The following is a 20,285-nucleotide window of genomic DNA, read 5'->3' as shown; positions in this document are numbered from 1 at the left end:
GTGGGCGGAGTGGTCCTTTGTTTCCACTCCAACCCTATTTGCAAATATACCTTTTGTGTTGCTAATAGTGTGTGTCTGAGAGTTCTTCGCCTCCTGAGAAACGAACCGCAACATTTTTGCAACACTCTGATGGTCAGTCACCTGCTGTGCCCCCTGGGGTTGCTCTCCTCTTACCAGCCACACCTGTGGTATTAACAATGATACACTGGATACACTGTGGAGGCTGTCTCTATTGGCTAGAGTATCTTCTTTGGTGCTCTCCCTCCTGCTTCATCCTTGGGGTTTCTCAGCCCCTGGACTTAGTCCTCAGGGCTTCTTAGCCTCAAATTCAGTCCTGCCTCTAGGCTTCTCTAGGCTTTACTATTACTATTACAGATAATGAATGTGCCTGCCTAAGTATGCCTCAGAGGCTATAATTGTAGGCTCTAGCCATCCCCATAGCTACACCCATGCCTCTCAGGTATTACTCAGTCCCAATTCTGTGTGGCTCCTTGGCCTCAAACCAACAAAGTTGGCCCCTCAGGCCTCAAACTCTTGTTTGGGCTTCAGCTTTCCCAACTTTGGCCCTTTTCCTCTGGCTGTGACTCTCACTGTCTCAAATCTCAGCCCCTGGGTCTCAGCCTCTCACTTTCTGCTCAGAGCAGGTCTCAAAATGTAGAGACACTACTGGCACCCTGCTGTGAGGCCTCCAAACCACCTCCCAGTCCTCTGGTCAGAGCATAAGTTCCAGAGGAAAGCAAACTATAACACAAAGCATAAACCACCCAGTTGCAACTCAGAAACTTCATCTTTGGTCTCTAACAGCTGCTGGGGATCTCCCATACTGTCCAGCCAGAGGGTTGGACCAAGGTGGTCAAGGGCCCCAAGGCCCACCGCACCAAGGTCCCCTCCCCTCCGGGGCTTTGCAACAGGTATGAACCTCTTGCAGCCCCAGTTGAGCCTGCAGAGATGCCAGTTCCTGCAGGCAAGGGAGGATCACCCACCCATACTCTCCCTAAGATGAAATGAAGAGTGGTCATTGTGGGAGACTCCCTCCTGAGGGGGCAATCTGATGCCCCGACCCCCTAGCCCAGGAGGTCTGCTACTTCCTAGGGGCCCACATCCGGAACATGGCAGAGAGGATCCCAAAGATTACCTGGCCCTCCGACCACTACCTTATGCTCCTTATCCACGTGGTCACAAATGACATGGCTCAGAGAAATCCCAGATGGGTCACGAGAGACTACAGGGCTCTGGAAGCGGGGCTTAGGAGGTTGGGAGTGCAGGTGATCTTTTCCTCACTCCTCCTGGTTGTGGGTCATGGGCTGAGAAGTGAGAGACGGGTCGAGGCAGTCAACCAAAGATTGCAGCGCTGGTGTCATCGTGAAGACTTCGGCTTCCATGATCACAGTCCACACGTTGGTGAGAGAGGCAGTGGTCTGCTGTGAAGAGATGGTCTCCACCTCACTCCATTAGGGAGGAGGCTCTTCTCAGCCAGACTGGCTGACCTGCTCGACTGGGCTTTAAACTAAGCCTGCCGGGGTTTGGGGGAGGATTACCGCCACTGCAAGTCCACTGGGCAACCTTTGTAAATCCAGCAGGCTAAGGCACTTAAGGGAACCCAACCCAACCCTACCCCAGCCCCAGAATGATCCAAAGGGAAGGCAGGGGCCCCCACTGGGACACTTACCTGCCTGTATACCAGTGCCAGGAGCTTTGGAAATAAACAGGAGGAAATGGTCCTCTTGCTAAACAAGAATGACTACAACCTTATAGGGATAACCGAGACCTGGTGGGACTCAACCTATGACTGGGCCACAGGTATAGATGTCTATACCCTGTACAGGAGAGATCATGCCGCTAAAAAGGGTGGGGGTGTGGTGCTGTATGTTAAGGACAGCTACACATCCCTGCAAATTGACATTGGCACCCAGGAAGGATGACTGGAGTCTCTCTGGGTTAAAATACATGGGGAACGTGGCACAGGGGACACCATGGTAGGAGTCTACTACAGACCTCCTGACCAGAAACAAGAGCTGGACCAGGAATTCGCCAGGGAACTGGCTGAGGTTGCACACTCTCTGTGCATGGTTGTCATGGGAGACTTTAACTACCTGGACATCTCATGGGAAGAGCACACAGCCAAATCCTATTGGTTGCAAAGCTTCCTCATGTGCATGGATGAGCTCTGCCTGACTCAAGAAGTCTATGGACCAACAAGAGGTAAAGCATTAATGGACCTCGTACTGGCCAAAGGGGATGACTTAGTCAGTGACCTAAGAATCAGTGAAAAGCTGGGTGATAGTGACCACGAGCTGATCACCTTCACTATCCATTGCGAAGCTGGCAAGTCAGTCAGCACTAGAAGTCCTCAACTTCAGGAAAGCTGACTTTGACAAGCTCAGGAGGCTCACTGTTGTGGCCCTAAGGGACCAGGGCTTGATAGGAAGAGGAGTCCAAGAGGAGTGGTTGCTCCTCAAGGGAGAGATCCTGACAGCACAAGGGATGGCCATCCCATCTTGGAGGAAGGGTAGCAAAAGGGCACAGCAACCCCATTGGCTCAGCAGAGAACTCATGGACCTCTCACACCTCAAAAGAGAGACTTATAAAGGATGGAAGGCTGGAATCACCACCAAGGAGGAGTACTCAGCACTGGTGTGTACCTGCAGGGAGCGGATCAGGAAAGCCAAGTCTGCAACCAAGCTCCATCTGGTTTCACATATCAAGGATAACAAAAAGTCCTTTTTCAGATATGTAGGGAGTCAGAAAAAAGCAAGGGTAACATTGGACCCCTGCTGAACCAAATGGGACAGCTGGCACCCAGGAAAAGGCCAATCTGCTTAATGGGTACTTTGCGTTGGTCTTTCATCAGTCCAATGGGACTGCCCTGCCTAGCAAGACATGGGTCGGCCAGGCTGAGGGCAAATTTATACCCAGCTTTGGTGTTGATCTAGTAAAGGATCACCTTGAGAGGCTGGACACCTTCAAGTCAGCTGGCCCTGACAGATTACACCCTAGAGTACTTAAGGAGCTGGCAGGTGTCATAGCCCTACCACTGGCAAAAATATTCAAGAACTCATGGCACTCAGGTGAAGTACCTGAAGACTGGAAGAAGGCCAATGTGGTACGCATCTTCAGGAAAGGGCAGAAAATAGATCCCGGGAATTACAAGCCAATCAGCTTGACCTCAATCCCTGGTAAGATTCTGGAGAAAATTATCAAGGAGACCCGTCTGGATAAGCTGGCTGAGGGCAACATCCTGAGGGACAGCCAGCACAGGTCTGTCATGGGTAGGTCTTCCCTAACCAATCTCATCTCCTTCTATGACCAGGTGACATATCACCTGGACAAGGGAGAAGAGATAGACGTCATATATCTAGACTTTAAAAAAGCCTTTGATCTGGTGTCCCATGATCTCTTCATGGAAAAATTGGCCAACTGTAGCCTCGGCTACACCACAGTCTGAGGGCTGGGAAATTGGCTCAGAGGTCAGACCCAGAGAGTAGTGGTTGATGGTAGCGAATCATTATGGTGCTCTGTGACCAGTGGTGTCCCCCAAGGCTCTGTCCTTGGACCGGTTCTCTTTAACATCTTTATCAACAATGTGGACATTGGTGTCAGAAGCCCACTGGCTAAGTTCTCCAATGACACTAAATTTGGGGGCATAGCGTGCACACCTGAGGACCCTGCTAGTGATCCAGGCTGACTTGGATAAACTTAGTAAGTGGGTGGATACAAACCTGATGACGTTCAGTACCGATAAATGTAAGGTACTCCACCTTGGGGAGAAAAAACTCCACAGCATACTTTTGGCTTGACAGTGCTACACTTGCTAGCACCACTGCTGGAAGAGACTTGGGGAGTCATGACTGACCACAAGACGAACATGAGCCACCAATGCGATGTTGCAGCTGGCAAAGCAAACAAAACTCTGGCTTGCATCCATACATGCTTCTGAAGTAAATCTCAGGATGCCATCCTCCTGCTGTACTCAGCCTTGGTGAGGCCACAGCTGGAGTACTGCATCCAATTCTGGGCTTCACAATTCAAGACGGATGTGGAGAAGCTTGAGAGAGTCCAGAGGAGAGCCATGGGACTCAGAGGACAAGAGAATAGGCCTTATAAAGAGAGGCTGAGAGCCATGGGACTCTTCAGCTTGGAAAAGTGTAGGCTCAGGGGGGGCCTGGTGGCTGCTTATAAGTATATAAAGGGTGTACATCAGGATCTGGGAGGACAACTGTTTACCAGAGCGCCCCAAGGAAAAACAAGGACCAATGGTCATAAACTCCTCCAAGACTGTTTTAGGCTGGGCATAAGAAAAAATTTCTTTACTGTTCGAGCCTCCAAGACCTGGAATAGACTCCCTCCAGAAGTGGTGCAGGCACCTACTCTGGACTCATTCAAGAAACGTTTGGATGTTTATCTTGCTGGGATCCTTTGACCCTAGCTGACTTCCTGGCCTTGGGGCAGGGGGCTGGACTTTATGATCTTCAAGGTCCCTTTCGGCCCTGACATCTACAAAATCTATGCTGCACTCCTGCTCTAAGGAGATGGCTTGTTCCCACAGACTCCAGGTTACCTCCTTCATCCTCTGACAGCCAGCTTTGTCCACAGCTCCTCACCCTGCAGCCTGCAGGCATACCTGCCCAAGGCCAGGAGCTGGGCTTATATGCAGTCATACCCTGCCCCCTTCCAGCTATCTGACTGAAGCCTTTGAAGATGGGTCTAGAGGTTTCTGCTCAGTCAAATAATCAGTTTGAGTCAAGAAGGCCCTATGTATTTTTTCAGTATTATTTACTTAAGGGACAGGGAACAATAGGAATTTGTGTTAGCTCCTCACCTCTGACAGTATCTACCAGGCACCACCTCTGTCAGCCACCCTGTAAAGCAGGGGTGGGCAAAATGGCAGATCCGGTCGATGGCCAGACTCCATTTCCCATTGGCCCCTGCCTGCATTACTGTGGCTAGCTTCCATGTAGACCCCAGCAGCTGTTGTGCATAACAACGTGGGGCCAGGATTTCCACAGAGCCCAGCCCTGGCAGGGTGCACGGCTGCATGGGGAGTTGCTCCAGGACCAGGGCTGGGATCTTGCAATGGCGACAGTGTGGTTTAGAGCTGGGGCAGAGCCACGATCCGCTGCCTACACACTCCTGCCTGGGGCATGCGGGCAGCAGAACTCAGTTCTGCCCTGGATCTAGACCACGCCATCACTGCCGCAAGATCCCAGCTCTGGAGTAGATCCCCATCCAGCCATGCACCCTGGAAGCCCTGCTGGCGATGGTCTTCATGGAAATCCTGGCCCTGCACTGTCAGGGCCCCGTTGCTACTAGGGTCTCCATGGAAACTAGCTGCAGTGATGCGGGCAGAGGATGCTGAGAAATGGAGTCCGCCACTGGCACAATCCAGCCCGTGAGCCAGACTTTGCCCGCGCAAGCTGTAAAGACTAACAACTCTCCCCATCTAGGCTGATTGAGCAAAACAGCTTGTTTTTGCCATAGATATTTGAACAACAGAGTAATTTTCCCAGTGGGCTCTTTCCTGCATTTATTTGGTCTTTATTTACTACAGAAAGCCCCACACAGGTGGTTATGGTTTGCAAGTGACCGTCTCTAGTCTATTCAATTCTTTTTGGAGATAAGACCTTCTATAAACCATATATGCTCTACAATGGGGATCAGGTCCCTTCCAGCACTACTTTGCTATGATCTTATGATCCAGGGGGATGCAGTGGTGTGGTCACAAACCCTTCCACCACTGCCACTGCTGTCCACAGCTGGTCCAGGCACAGAGAGAACCCGGCAGGCTGCGGCTGTGCAGGGTGCCTGGCTCAGCAAGGCACAGCAACAATGCCACACAAGTTCTTCATTCCAGCGCTTACTCTCTGCCCACCCCCCCTCACTCCCTGTTGTCCCTGCACTGGCCAGGAACAGGCACTGGAAGGAGGAATTTGCATGCTGATGTCCCAGGCTGATCCTAGCTCCCTGCATAGCAGCACACAGTTGGAGTGGGGCAGGAGTGACTCTGAGCACCCTCCTCTCCCCATCGCCCACCAGCCATAGACAGCAACAGCAATATTAGTGGGGGGTCAGGAGTGTGTCTTCCTGTCTTTCATGTGCTTGGCTCCCTGCCAAGTCACCTGGTGCCCCTCCTGGCCAAGGGCTCCAGTCACATCTCACTCCCATCCATCCATGATGTGAAGGGCAGTGCGCCACACCCCGCTTTTCTTAACCCTGGATCCACTCATAATACTCTGCTATATCTAAACTTTTCAGATGGCCCTGAGACAGGCCTTTGGCTGGGTTGCCAGCATTTCCTCCTCTTTCATAGTGGATTTTATTTTCAATTAGTTCTTTTATTTCAATCCTATAGAAACTGATGTTAATGCATTTAAATTGCACCCTTACCTTACCTGTCTACTTGAGCCAGGCATCTGTGCTTGGCTCATCTCTAGGGTACCTAAGTGCCTTGATGCAAAATTGCATAACAATTTACATGAGGATCAAAAGGAAGAGTAACTAAACATCGGCAGAGTCACAATGAAACCAAACATTTATCTTTCATGCCCCAGGACTTCTTTCCAGCTGTTCTGCACGTCTCATCACTTTTGCCAGGGTGTGTTTCCTGCGTGACTTAGGACTGAAGACGACATGTGGGAGGAATTCTGAACAACTGCTGCTCTCTATTTCTGGGCAGCAGCAGCAGTAGCAGCAGCAAGCTGACCTTATCTATCACTGATGGATGCTCCCCATAAATACAAACAGTGAAGGCAAGCAGCTGATATGGCAACTTCTTTGGTAAAACTCCATGATTTAGTGTGCAATATAGCAAAGCTTACTGTGTAACTTTAATATGAAACTCCAGGATTTACAGTAGATCATACCATGCAAGCGCACTGCCAAACTCTGTGATTTATATGGTGGGAGGAATTGTGGGTAAAGACAAAATCTGATCTCTGCTGGTTTGACTGCTTTGTTAGATCTTTGGTGCAGATTTTGACAGTTGTCCATGAAAATGAAACTTGGGGAGCTGGATCATACAACACTCACAAGAATTAATTTATTCACACAACAGTCTATTACCGCTCAAGAAAAGGTTGTGAAATGTTCTACGTGCATAGACTTGTAGTGTAGTGGTTACAAGTGCAAGATCTATAACCATCTGTTCCAGAACGAACCTGCCAATAAGGCTTTTTTTTACAAGCCCCCTCTTCCTATTTTCTTCTTTTAAAATATTTGTATATTTGGTGCTCCAGATGAAGGTAGGACTGATAAGGCATCTATACATGCACCAGACATCTGCTCTGACAATTAATCAAGTCTGCTGGAGCCTGGTAATCAGCATGCTCTCTGTGTCACGTGTATTTAGCATTCCCATACTTCAAAATGTCGGTGGGGGCACTTTAAATAGAGCTCATCAAACCAGCTTTAGCTAAGGTGCCCCTGCTGCCATGTTGAAGTGTGGGACACTGAATACATGTGACACTGCAGGCACTTCAATTAGAGCGGCTCCCAGAGCCACTCAAATTAAAACACACCTCCCCCTTGCCCTGGAGCACATGTAAAGATGCCAATAGAGTCTAGGCCCAAAAGCTGATGATCCCCACAGTATGCAAAATGCACCACCTTTCTGATCATCTGTGTACCCGCCAACTTTTCTTGTTTGTGCAGCAGACTTCAGGTTTGCTTGAATGACATCTTATTTTGAGTGTGCCTGGAAAACAATGTGAAAAGGAGGAGGAAGAAGCTGTTTCTCATGCTGTTGTGTTTTTTACAATGTTCTATTTGTGTTGCTGATGCACATGACAACAGCATGCTGACTCCCCTCAAAGTCTTGCTTGTTGATGCTAGTATAATAAGGCATCATGTAGATAATCTTTCATATCATGGCAAAAAATAGGAGAATCTTCTAGTCTCCATAATGGTAATCACATGTCCCTGTAATTCCCATCCTGAGCATATACAACAAAACCATATGGAGCCATGACATGTCTAATAAGGAGTAGAATAAACAAACAAGCTCATTTGTATTGTGGACTAAATTTACTTGATCCCTGCTCTCTGCCCATAAGCAATCATTGCACTAGCTCAATGCATCACTGCTACCCTGCTGTATTTAACTGGTCTGTATTTCCTTGGACTGCTTTGCCACGATTTTCAGTCTCCATGTGACTTGCTGGTGTTACAGGCTGCTGTTGCACACTGCTGGGTCAGCTCTAATCAGGCCTGCGCATGCTTTTTTCTCCATTAGTATTAATAGCATTGGGTCATGCTCTCACAGTATGACTCGGTGAAGAACCTTGTGTTCTTCAGGACTGAGTCAGAGGGATTGCAGGGAAAACACCCAGGTCTGTAAGGCAGCTTTTGATTACTACAACGTGAGCGCATATATCTTAAATGATGGTTCCCTTTATTAAAAAATCTCCTAAGTACCTAGACTTGACAGTGTACTTCACATATCACCATATTTTATCTTACGTGGGAGGAAAGTGCCACCTTGGGTATGTGATAGCTGATACCCATCACTAGAATATCTGAGAACAGACCGTTAAGTTCACATCATACTATAAGTATTCTGTGAGGAAAAACAAAAGATTTCCTGGCCTCACTGGGGTATGTCTCTCCCAGGATGCCCCAAATTTCCTGAGAAAAGCTAGGCATCAGCAGCTGCAGTTAGTGGGAGGCCAAGCCACCTTTTTGTGATCATTCCAGTGTGGAATGCTCCTGTTCAGTATGTGATGCCTTCTGTTCACTCTTTGGTGTTTCTACAGCTTTTCACTGCTCAGATATTCAACTTTAAAAACCTTCAGCAATTTAACACGGAACCCCTGATGCATCTGTAACTAGGGAGGATAATTAGATGAACCAGGCACACAACACTGTTCTGCAAAGGACAGTTTCTATGACAAACCTTTGAAAAGCAAAAGATAAACTCCTGCTGGAATACACAAAGAAGCAGTTACAAAATACCATATGGGGATTGTGATGTTGAATATATCACAGAAATCAAGAAAAAAATATATCTCCAAATAAGTCAACATATGGAAGGCATCAGCAAGGCTCAGATGACTCACAGTTAGGGCTATGCTTTTCTTACACAGGTCAGAAAATACATGTTAATACCAGGAAAAACCAAATATATGGAAGATCAACATTTGCACACGAGTTAAAATCAACTCAGTATGTGGCCACAACAGTTAATCCACAAAACAAAATGAACAGCTCACTACTTTCTAAGCTAATGCCCTTATCTTCTGAGTAAAACTAAGGAGACAGTCAATTCAGATTCTGCAAACTGCAGCCTGGTTTTATGCCCATTAATACTTGTACTGCTAAGAAAAGACTAATCTCATCTCAGATTGCAGGTATCAACCCAACACAGCTAGGAGACTCTTCTGCTCATCTAAGATTTTATACCATAGTGATGACCAATGTGGTATAAATTGTATTTAAAATGCACATACAGACCCCTCAGGCTTGCCTCCCCTGTTCTATAGGGGGTTGCTCATTGTCTCTCCATCCTGTCATGTACAGTGCAACACAACCGGTCAGGTATATTATAGGGATCTTTCGCTTTCTTCTGAAGCACCAGGTTTTGGTCCTTGCTAGAGACAAAAGAGCAGACTTGACAGCCCCATGGCCTGATGTGGCTGACCAAATCCTATGCTACTATGAGCTGGCGACTCCCTTCTATTCTTTCTGAAGGTAGTTCTGTAAATTTACAAACTGCCCCCATTTGTTCTGTAATGCACCAGCCTTTCATTCCACAAAAATGACTTGGCAACTTCCAAGACAACTCCCCTCCTCCCCTGCCAATAGCTCTGGCATAATCCTTAAGGGTAATAACCATTAAGCTAACATCTGTGCTTTTCTATACCCATTACCATCTCAACTGCCCCAAGAGTGGGGGCTAACATAAAGGACCTGCCAGGTTTACCAGAGCACTAAGTCAGAGATAGCAGGGATTAGCTGAAATCCTGACATAAGTGATGAAGACCTAGAAATGTATGGGAGTGTGTGAAGCAACAAATTGCAGTGTTCCTAAATGTATTATGTGCACCTTGGTACAATATATGTCAATTTTTACAATAAGACTCTCCCTTGAGAAGCTGCTGTAGGATTAGTATTGTCATCTGTCTAGTGTCATCTGTCTGGTGATAGTACTTAGTATTGTCATCTGTCAAAATGATTAAGTGAGCTAAAAAGCTAAAATTTTAGAGCTTTCATGATGAAAAAAAAATCCATTGCACAAAGGCTCTCTTTTCATTTGTCAGTGTTTGTGCACTTTGATAACGTGCCTGTGAAAGAGAAAGGGAAATAGAGAGGGGACTATGGTGGGGGAGGACAATGAGTGAAGAAAAGCATTCTTCTTGGAAAAACTAGCTAACATTGTGTGACCTGCCTGACAACAGTGAAGTGAGAAGCATTCAAAAACCTTAGTTTTACATGGTCTTGCATACAAAGAAAGAAAATAATGAAGTCTGCTGTTCTGTGTTCTGAGACATAGAATTCATATAGGGGGGAGTTGCCTAATGTATCTACAGTGATTTCAAAGAGTCAGCAGTGATTAGTAGCTCCTTCACCAAAAGATGGACAAAATGCTTCAGTGGTGATGAACCCATGGCACACAAGCCAGAAGTGGTACAGACCATGTGTTCAGCATGCAAGCCCCAGATGCTAAGTTAAAAGGGGAGCTGGGGACAGGAGTCTGGCCAGCATTCAAGGGCTGGGTGGGAGTCAGAGGTCAGTGCTGACTTAAGAGTCTGAGCCTGCAGGGGTAAATGCCACCAAATTCAGCGCTGCCGCATCCTACTGGCCACAGGATTCAGGGGCTCTGGGCATTGGAGGTGGCTGATTATTAGAGTAGCACTATCTCAAACTTTGAAGTTAACTTGTGGCACACTTGTGAAAAAGTTGGTCGCTTCTGACTTAGATGATAGGTTTCTATAAACTTTATCCAGCTTTACCCAACAGGACCTTACTGTGCATTAGAAGTCTGGAGAAAGCTGGTAAAACACAGATTGGACAGCAGCTACCTCACCTTCAACACAGCGAGCATGTGGTCTGTGGAGAATACGGAGCCCAGCATAGGATCTGGTCACTAGCTCAGTTAACTGAGCAACAAATGCTGGGATCCAGTCTCTACAATCTATATTCAAGATGAAGGGGGCCACGTGCCACATTTCTGCTGCAGGCTGTCTACTCTGATCGCCCTCTGAGTAAAACTAAGGAGACAGTCAATTCAGATTCTGCAAACTGCAGCCTGGTTTTATTCCCATTAATACTTGTACTGCTAAGAAAAGACTAATCTCATCTCAGATTGCAGGTATCAACCCAACACAGCTAGGAGACTCTTCTGCTCATCTAAGATTTTATACCATAGTGATGACCAATGTGGTATAAATTGTATTTAAAATGCACATACAGACCCCTCAGGCTTTGAGCCAGACACTCAAGAAAAGTATACTGAACTGAACAGAGCCTAGCTGACCCATCAAATAAGTTCAGTGCAGGGAACTGAGTGATCATGTCTCAATATCTCCTTTCAGCCCTGACTCCTTGACCTAATACAAAGCTATTAGAACAAGAGCATTGTTTAATTACATATCATACCAGCACAATCTAGTGTCCAACTAAGCCCCCTCATCATCTCCTTCACAAACACTTAATTTAGAGTAGCAGAGTGAGAAAACCAGTGCCACTTTATCAAAGGCCTTTTAAGTGACCTTCCAACAGCTGAGACAAAAATCTAAGATTTCCAGTGGTAAAGTTCAGAGGTAAATCTTGGACTGTGTTTTATTCATATAGTTATTATCCCAAACAGCTGCCAGACAGAAGTTGTTTCCAATATAAGTGAGAAGCGAAGAGAAGCCTTAGGATACAAGTGCACATGAAGTGAGTGATTATGTCACAGAGGTTGCCAGCATTAATGAGGGCATGAAAGAAACAATAACATCTTTCTCCAAGAGGAAGGCTTAATCACTCCAGCCCTGGAAAGGGAACCTATCACCATTAATAAAGCAGGTTACTTGCAGATACAGGGGAAAGAGAAAGTTTCTGAAACAAGAGCAGTCAGTTAAGACCGACTCCCACAACTGCCTGAAAAGCCCTGGATTTCTTGTGGTCACAGTGGCCAATGCTGGTATGAACAGATAAGTAACACTGGGTGCATCTCCACAAGACACTACTGCACAGTGGTTACTGCACATTTCTCTAGTACTTGTATAAGCAAGTACTAAGTAAATGCTCAGTAACCAGAGTTACTGTGCAGCAGCAGCAGCAAATGCCTTTTAAGTGATGCTACTGCACAGTAGCCTAATATGCATGATGCTATTGCTCAGTAGTACCAGACTACTGTGCAGTTAGCATCTCAGGTAGACGTGCCCATTATGTAATATGGTATTCGGACATCAGCGTCTAGGCCAGGGCTCGATAATGTTTCTGCGCAGAGTGCACAACCTTGACTTGTAAGATGTTGGCATACCGGGGCGGACGGTGGGGGAGCCATGAAGGGCCCAATCCTTGTTGTGGCAGCACAGCCCTGGCCCCTTCCTTGCCATCCATCTTGAGGTGCACATGCCAAGCAAAATGCTGTTGCTTGCCATGCTCTGTCACCCATGCCAGGGATTGCCCACCCCTGGTCTAGGCTCATTCATTTGAGCTTGGGCCCTTGCTCCCAAGCTCATATTGCTCATGGAATGAGGTGCTCACTGACCAGCTTGATATTGAGGCACCTGCACCACTACATTGTCATAGATAGCCACAATGATTTTCTCTAGCTAGTTATTAAAAATGGGGATTTCCAACCCTGTACTTACTTTTTTCCATCCTGTTGCTTCTGGAGGCCTCCAGAAGGCAGTTTGTTGTGTGAGGGAACCATGCACCTTCTGCTGCATTCAGAGAAGCCTTTTCTCCAGTCCCATATGGGAATATAGATGAAAGCAACTCCCACTGGTGATGTCTCCTTTCTCTACTGGAAAGAAATGTCTTCTTCCTCTTCACATACTGTATTTGTGCAGCAGGAAGCAGAACTTCTAGTAATGGGAAGCCCTTAGGCTGAGGGTTACTATGACACCCAGAGAAGGAAACTTGTTTTCCTGTCCAGTTTTCAGCAATACCACTAAACTTACAAGAAAGATTTGAAGTATGACTCAGCCCCTGGAGAACTGTGGTATAAGGAGACTTCAGACACTGTTATTTAATAGGGGGTTCCTCTACATATACTGCCATATCCTTCATGGTTCTTCCAGAAAAGTACATTTTTTCTAACTGGCTCAGTAGCACAGACAGTGTTTCCCTACATACTGCCAAATGAATCAATGCCATTTTCTTCCTAGTAGATTTCACCTGGAAAAAACTATATAGCAGCAGCAAAAGCATAAACCATTCTCCTTTTAAACCATTCACTTTACTGATACCAGTAAGCTGGGAAATCCAAGTAGGACCATAGTTTGACATTAGCAGTAGATTCCTCTTATTTCCATACATGGATCCAATCTAGAAAAACCCTTTCACATTAATAGATGGCTATTAAGAAATGTTTAGTAATACTGACATATATTAGACTGTGATATTGTCTCACAAGGAAAATACTTAACTCCATAGGACATTTAATATAAGAAACAGTGTTATATCAGCTCCTTATGGCACTGGACTAGAAGACCTGATAGGACTCTAATTAGTAAAACCCTTTTTCTCCCAGCAGTCAATAGCCAAATGTGATACGTGACTTGAACTGGGAGGGGTTTTGTGCCAAAAGTACATCTATTTGTGCAACTTTCAAATTTCTGAGCTAGGCATATCTAATATGTTTAGACTATTAAATGATTAGAAAGCAAGGCATTTTCCAGATCTTGCTACCAACATCAAATATGATAATACATCTCAAAGATGCATGGACAGTTCATTACTTCATTAAACTGAATGAAGAAAGCTAGAATGACATTTATCCATTCCAAAGATGGACTGGATGCAGGCTTCCTCAGGATGGAGCCTAGGCCTTGTCTTATGTGGAGTCTCCAAAGCTGGAAGACTGGAATTAACTGTTGATTAAATTACCTTTATTTCTGGAGAGTGGCAACAGGTTAGTGACTGTGCAGTCCTCAATAAAGTTTACCAACTGGTTAATTAACAAAACAAAACAATTTGCGGTAGATTTTTCAAATGCACACTCTATTAGTCACCTACCTAATTGACAAATACAAATACACAACCCACACTTGCAAATTGACCAGGTGTTTGTGCATACCTGTTTTGTTCATGCTTCTCAGATTTACATCCATGCAATTACATGTGCCAGACCTTGAAGACTTGTCTCTGTACATAGAAAGGAGTCACTGCCCACTCTGAAACAGTAGCTGTTTAACAGTGCACAATGCACACTACTCACCTTCTCTGATGTTGCTTTACCCTGACAACCATATTTCATGCTGGAGACGGCTGCATTTCAGTGTTAGGTAAAGCAGTACTATATTATTTATCTACCTCACACAGGTGTTGTGAAGCCTAGCATATGGAAGACACTTTGAGATGCTTGATTGAAAGGCACTACAGAAGTGAAAAGTGCTGCTAATATTTCCATCAAAGGTTTGATGACAATTGATCTGTCTGCAATATGCAGCTGATGATGCCTCTGCAGACTAGGAAGACAACTATGTAGCAGTCAGACATCTTGCTGTTGTTGGAGCCAGGACCATGATTTTTTTTAATGTTTCTCCCTGAAGCATTTGGTCCTTAAAACAACCAGAAAGCAGCAGAGATGAAGAAAAATCTCTGCCATGAGACAATCCTACATCTTTTAGAGACATGCAACTTCCCAAAGACTGCTCTGCACCCTGGGACAGTCCTGTCTTCTCTTTTATTTAGTGGCCCTTTTGGACTGTGCCTCTTTCCATCTCTATAACTCTTCATTGCTGCGTTTTAAAAAAATTATGGATGGAAAAGGGACATGTTGCCTGCTCCAGGAGCCTTGTGTATTGGCAGGGGAGGGGAAGCACAGAGAAACAAGAGACAGGCGAAGATCTTTATATGGATGGTTTCTTTTTCTTGCTGTGAGCTTTAATGCAGCCATAGCCTGTGTAATTGCTCTCCAGAAGATATTAATTTCTTTAGCATAGCCCACAGGGGTACTTAGTCGGCAGCTATTAGGTGAGCTACAAAATGAATTTGAAACAAAAAATGCCTCCTGTTTATATGAATTTTGCTTTATATTGTGAAGATAAAATGATATTTCCGACATGATCTGTACCCTTTAGCCTTTCCAAATGGGATTTAAGGGACCTATCCTGATGTTGTTACAAGCTTAAACTGCCACTGTTTAAAATAGGTGCGTCTGTCCTTTAGAATTAAAAGGAAACTTGGGAACAATGCTTTAGGCCAGTAGTTCTCAATCGTTTTTGTAGCAGGACCCATTTGCAGATATTGATGGCCGGTTCCGACCCAGTGCCCCTCACTCCTGACCTGTTGTCCTGACCCCCAGTGTGTGGGGCAAGGGCTGGGTGTGTGGGGTGGGGAGGTTGTTTGTGTGGAGCATGGGAGGTCCCAAGCAGCTCCCTGCAGGCTGAAAATCTGCCAGCCTGCAAGGGAAAATCCACAGTTTCCCACGTGTTTCTCCTTTAAAGGAGAATCAATTTTTAAAGTTTGTTGATCCATTTTTAAAATTTGTTCATGATCCTTTCATATATTCTTGCGATCCACAGGTTGGGAAATGCTGCTATAGGCTAAAATGTCAAAGCTGACCTCTCCAGTCTGCTGTTGTTTCACTGTGTGTCCATATTTGTACCTCATCCTGAATTTTCTGTTCAATAAATGATTTTCCAAGCAAAAAAGTATTTGTAAGATTACTGGAATAAGCTGGCAAGTTTATGAGTATGTTCTGGAGAGTACTGGAGACAACCATATGTTTTGGAGATTACTGGGGACAACTTCCTGGTGCAAGTGCTGGGGTGGCCAACTAGGTGCCATGCTCTTCTTAACCCACTGCTCACAAACAGGGAAGAATTGGTTGAGAATGTAGTAGTGGATGGCAACTTGGGCAGCAGTGACCACAAGATGATTGAGTTCAAGATCCTGAGGAAAAGAAGGATGGAGAGCAGCACAGTAAGGTCCCTGGACTTCAGAAAAGCAGACTTCGACTCACTCAGGGAGCTCATGGGCAGGATCCCCTGGGAGGCCAGTCTGCATCATGAGCAGGTCCAAGGAGGTGATCCTCCCCCTCTATGCGACATTGGTCAGGCTGCAGCTGGAGTACTGCATCCAGTTCTGGGCGCCGCACTTCAGGAGGGATGTGGACAACATGGAGAGGGTCCAGAGGAGGGCCACTCGCATGATCGGGGGCAGCAGGGCAGGCCCTACGAGGAGAGGCTATGGGACCTGGACCTGTTCAGCCTCCACAAGAGAAGGTGGATTGGGGATCTAGTGGCCTGTTACAAACTAGTCAGAGGGGACCAGCAGGCACTCGGAGGGTCTCTGTTCCCCTGAGCATTACTGGGAGTAACAAGGAATAACGGCCACAAGTCAACTGAGAGTAGATTCAGGCTGGATATCAGGAGGTGCTACTTCACTGTCAGGGCAGCTAGGATCTGGAACTAACTTCTAAGGGTCCTTGCTCCTACCCTGGGGGTCTTTAAAAGGAGGCTAGACAACCACCTAGCCAGGGTCGTTTGACCTCAGTACTCTTTCCTGCCATGCCAGGGGGTTGGACTTGATGATCTGCTCAGGTTCCTTCTGACCCTAATAACTATGAAACTATGAAGGGGAGAGCAGTCCAGGACAGCTGGCTGTACTTTAAAGAAATCTTACTGAGGACACAGCAACAAACCAACCTGATGTGCAGGAAGACTAGCAAGTATGGCAGAAGACTAGCTTGGCTTAGCAGCAAACTTTTCAGTAAGCTACAAGAGAAAAGGAAGCTTACAAGAAGTGGAAACTTGGACAAACAACTAGGGAGGAGTATAAGAGCATTGCTTGGGCACGCAGGGATGAAGTCAGGAAGGCCAAAGCACAACTGGAATTGCAGCTAGCGTGGGATGTGAAGGGTAACAAGAAGGGTTTCTATAAGTATGTTGGTAGCAAGAGGAGGATCAGAGAAGGTGTGGATCCCTTACTGAATGGGAGAGGCAACCTTGTGACAGTGGATGCACAAAAGGCTGAAGTACTCAATGCCTTTTTTGCCCCAGTCTTCACAGGCAAGGTCAGCTTCCAGACTACCGCATTGGGCAGCACAGTTTGGTGAGGTGAGCAGCCAACAGTGGTGAAAGAACAGGTTAGGGACTACTTAGAAAAGCTGGACATGTACAAGTCCATGGGGCTGAATGAGATGCATCCAAGGGTGCTGAGGAAGTTGGCTGATGTGATTGCAGAGCCATTGGCCATCGTTTTTGAAAACTTATGGTAGTCAGGAGAGGTCCCGGATGATTGGAAAAGGGCCAACATAGTACCCAAAGGGAAGGAGGAGGATCTAGGGAACTACAGACTAGTCAGCCTCACCTCAGTCCCTGGAAAAATCATGGAACCCTCAAGGAATCCAGTTCTAAGCACTTGGAGAAGAGTGTGATTAGGAGCAGTCAGCATGGATTCACCAGGAGCAAGTTATGCCTGACCAAGCTGATTGCCTTCTATGATGAGGTGACTGGCTCTGAGGATGCCAGGGGACTGGTGGGTGCGGTGTACCTTGATTTTAACAAGCCTTTTGATACAGTCTCCCACAGCATTCTCCCAGGCAAGCTAAGGAAGTATGGTGTGGATGAATGGACTGTGAGGTGGATAGAAAACTGGCAGGAGCATCAGGCTCAGAGAGTAGTAATCAATGGCTCCATGTCTAGTTGGCAGCCAGTATCAAGTGGAGTGCCCCAGGGTTCAGCCCTGGGGTCAGTTTTGTTCAAAGTCTTCATCCATGACTTGGAATATGGCATAGAGTGCACCTTCAGCAAGTCTGCAGATGATATCAAGCTGGGGGGAGTAGTAGATATGCTGAAGGGTAAGGCTAGGATTCAAAGAGACTTAGAAAAATTGGAGGCTTGGGCCAAAAGGAGTCTCATGAGGTTTAACAAGGACAAGTGTAAAGTGCTGCACTTGGGATGGAACAATCCCATGCACCAGTACAGGCTGAGGACTGACTGGCTGGGCAGCAGCTCTGCAGAAAAGGACCTGGGGGTTACAGTGGACAACAAGCTGAATATGAGCCAGCAGTGTGTCCTTTTTGCCAAGAAGGCTAATGGCATACTGGGCTGCATCGGTAGGAGTGCTGCCAGCTGGTCAAGGGAAGTCATTATTCTCCTCTATTCAGTGCTGGTGAGGCCACATCTGGAGTACTGTGTTCAGTTTTGGGCCTCCCATTACAGAAAGGATTGGACAAATTGGAGAGTCCAGCAGAGGGCAACAAAAATGGCGAGAGGGGTGGGAGTCATGACTTATGAGGAAAGACTGAGGGAACTGGACTTTAGTCTACAGAAGAGAAGACTGAGAGGGGATTTAATAGCAGCCTTCACCTACCTGAAGGGGGTTCAAAAGAGGATGGAGCTAGATTGTTCTCAGTGGTGACAGATGACAGAGCAAGGAGCAATGGTCTCAAGTTGCTACAAGGGAAGTTTGGATTAGATATTAGGAAGAACTTTCTTAGTAGAAGGGTAGTCAACCACTGGAACAAGTTACCCAGAGAGGTGGTAGAAGCTCCATCCTTGGATGTTTTCAAAACCTAGCTAGACAAAGCTTTGGCTGGGATGATTTAGTTGGGGATGGTCCTACTTTGAGCAGGGGGTTGGACTAGATGTCCTCCTGAGGTCCCTTCCAACCTAACTTTCTATGATTTTATGGTTCTCCTCAGCATTACCTTTCTCTAGGAGTCTTCCCTCTTTTCTTTTGAAGGGTATTCTTCCTATTCTGCCTACTAATAATTACACATTTGACACTTGTTATGGGTTGCATTATGCCAGGTGAAACTAAAACATTGCCTCAGGGATGCACTGGGATTTTCCTTGATTTGCCAAGATGGAACAAAATGCAGTTTTCCTTTAACTATGGAGGTTTGGCGAGGGCAGATCAATGACCCTAATAAGCAGTGATTTTTATCCATTTAACATGGAATTCCATAGCTCCATTTAGCCAACTCCCTATAGCAAACACCAAGCCAGAAAACAACTATTCTAACACCCAGGTGCCTGGACTCCATTTGGGTTGGTTTGACAGAGTTCAACTAGCCATGAGTACCAAAAATCTAAGCTTTCTTTTTTTTTTTAAAGAAATCTGCCTCACTTACAGTCCAAACATGATCATCAGTACATAAACAAAATGAAAACTAATGTAGTGATGCTTGCCTGAGTCTGCAGAAAGCCTGAAAAGACAAAGGTGTAAAGTGGCTCATTAATGCCATTGAATGGTTGCCCTAAAACCTGGTGACAAGATAAATACTGACACGAATAACTTTTGTATTGATCAAGCATTCAAGAAAAGTGGTAATTGTGTTATAGGTCTGCACTATTTACTCTGGCATTTAAGTGTCCTATCACAAACTGGTGGAGTGTAAGTTATGGGGAGAGTTGGGAGTGTAATATCACTTATTTTTTTCTCCCCAGTTTGATCCCTGCAATACATAAAAACATAAGAAGTGCCATACTGGGTCAGACCAACAGTCCATCTACCCTCAATAACTTGTCTCTGACAATGGCAACTGGATGCAATAAAACAAGGATGGCCAACTTGCAGCCTCTATATGTGGTACACGGAAAACTGGAGAGGAAGCAGGGAACACTGTAGCAGACAGGGCAGAGAGCAGAAAGCAAAGTAGCAGATAGGGCATGGAGCACAGGGAAGGATGCAGAAAGCAGAGCAGCAGATTGGGCAGAGTGCACTGGACTGGGAACAGAAAACAGAGCAGCACATGGGCAGAGGAAGAGGACTGGAGTGGCACTCACGGAGGGTGTATGGGGCTAATTTGTGCCATGCCTAGCAAAAAGTTTGCCCTCTAGAGCTTTAGAGGAAGAGCTTATGAACAAGGCAGAGTAATCCTTTCCCTGACACACTTTCCCACGAATCAACCATCGTTGGTCTGGGGATGTCAGAGGATATGTCCCTGACTGTTGTTCTATTTAATAGCTTCCAAGCTCTAGGCAACAGCAGCTGTACATTAGAGCATGAGAATCTGAGACAAAACAAGCATCCTGCGACTACTAAACTAGGAGTTCTCTATATGCAGAATGCTTCCACAGTCGTAAGACAGAGGGAATTCATCACTGCTGTTAGAAAGCATTAGTTGCTGTCAGACTATGGGCTCTTTGGAATACACTCAGAGCATATAAACCAGAATCTTTATA

At 46.1% G+C, this 20,285-nt stretch overlaps 1 pseudogene; it reads left to right on the top strand.

Annotated features, from left to right (window-relative positions):
* Positions 1-16,966: 16,966 nt before the first annotated feature.
* LOC109319080 lies at positions 16,967-18,912 on the top strand (annotated as a pseudogene).
* The last annotated feature ends 1,373 nt before the right edge of the window (positions 18,913-20,285 follow it).

Source organism: Crocodylus porosus, unplaced genomic scaffold, assembly GCF_001723895.1.
Source record: "Crocodylus porosus isolate Cpor-Errol unplaced genomic scaffold, CroPor_comp1, whole genome shotgun sequence".
Taxonomy (NCBI): domain Eukaryota; kingdom Metazoa; phylum Chordata; order Crocodylia; family Crocodylidae; genus Crocodylus; species Crocodylus porosus.
Note: the sequence above shows the minus strand (reverse complement) of the source record. Positions and strands in the feature narration are given on the sequence as shown.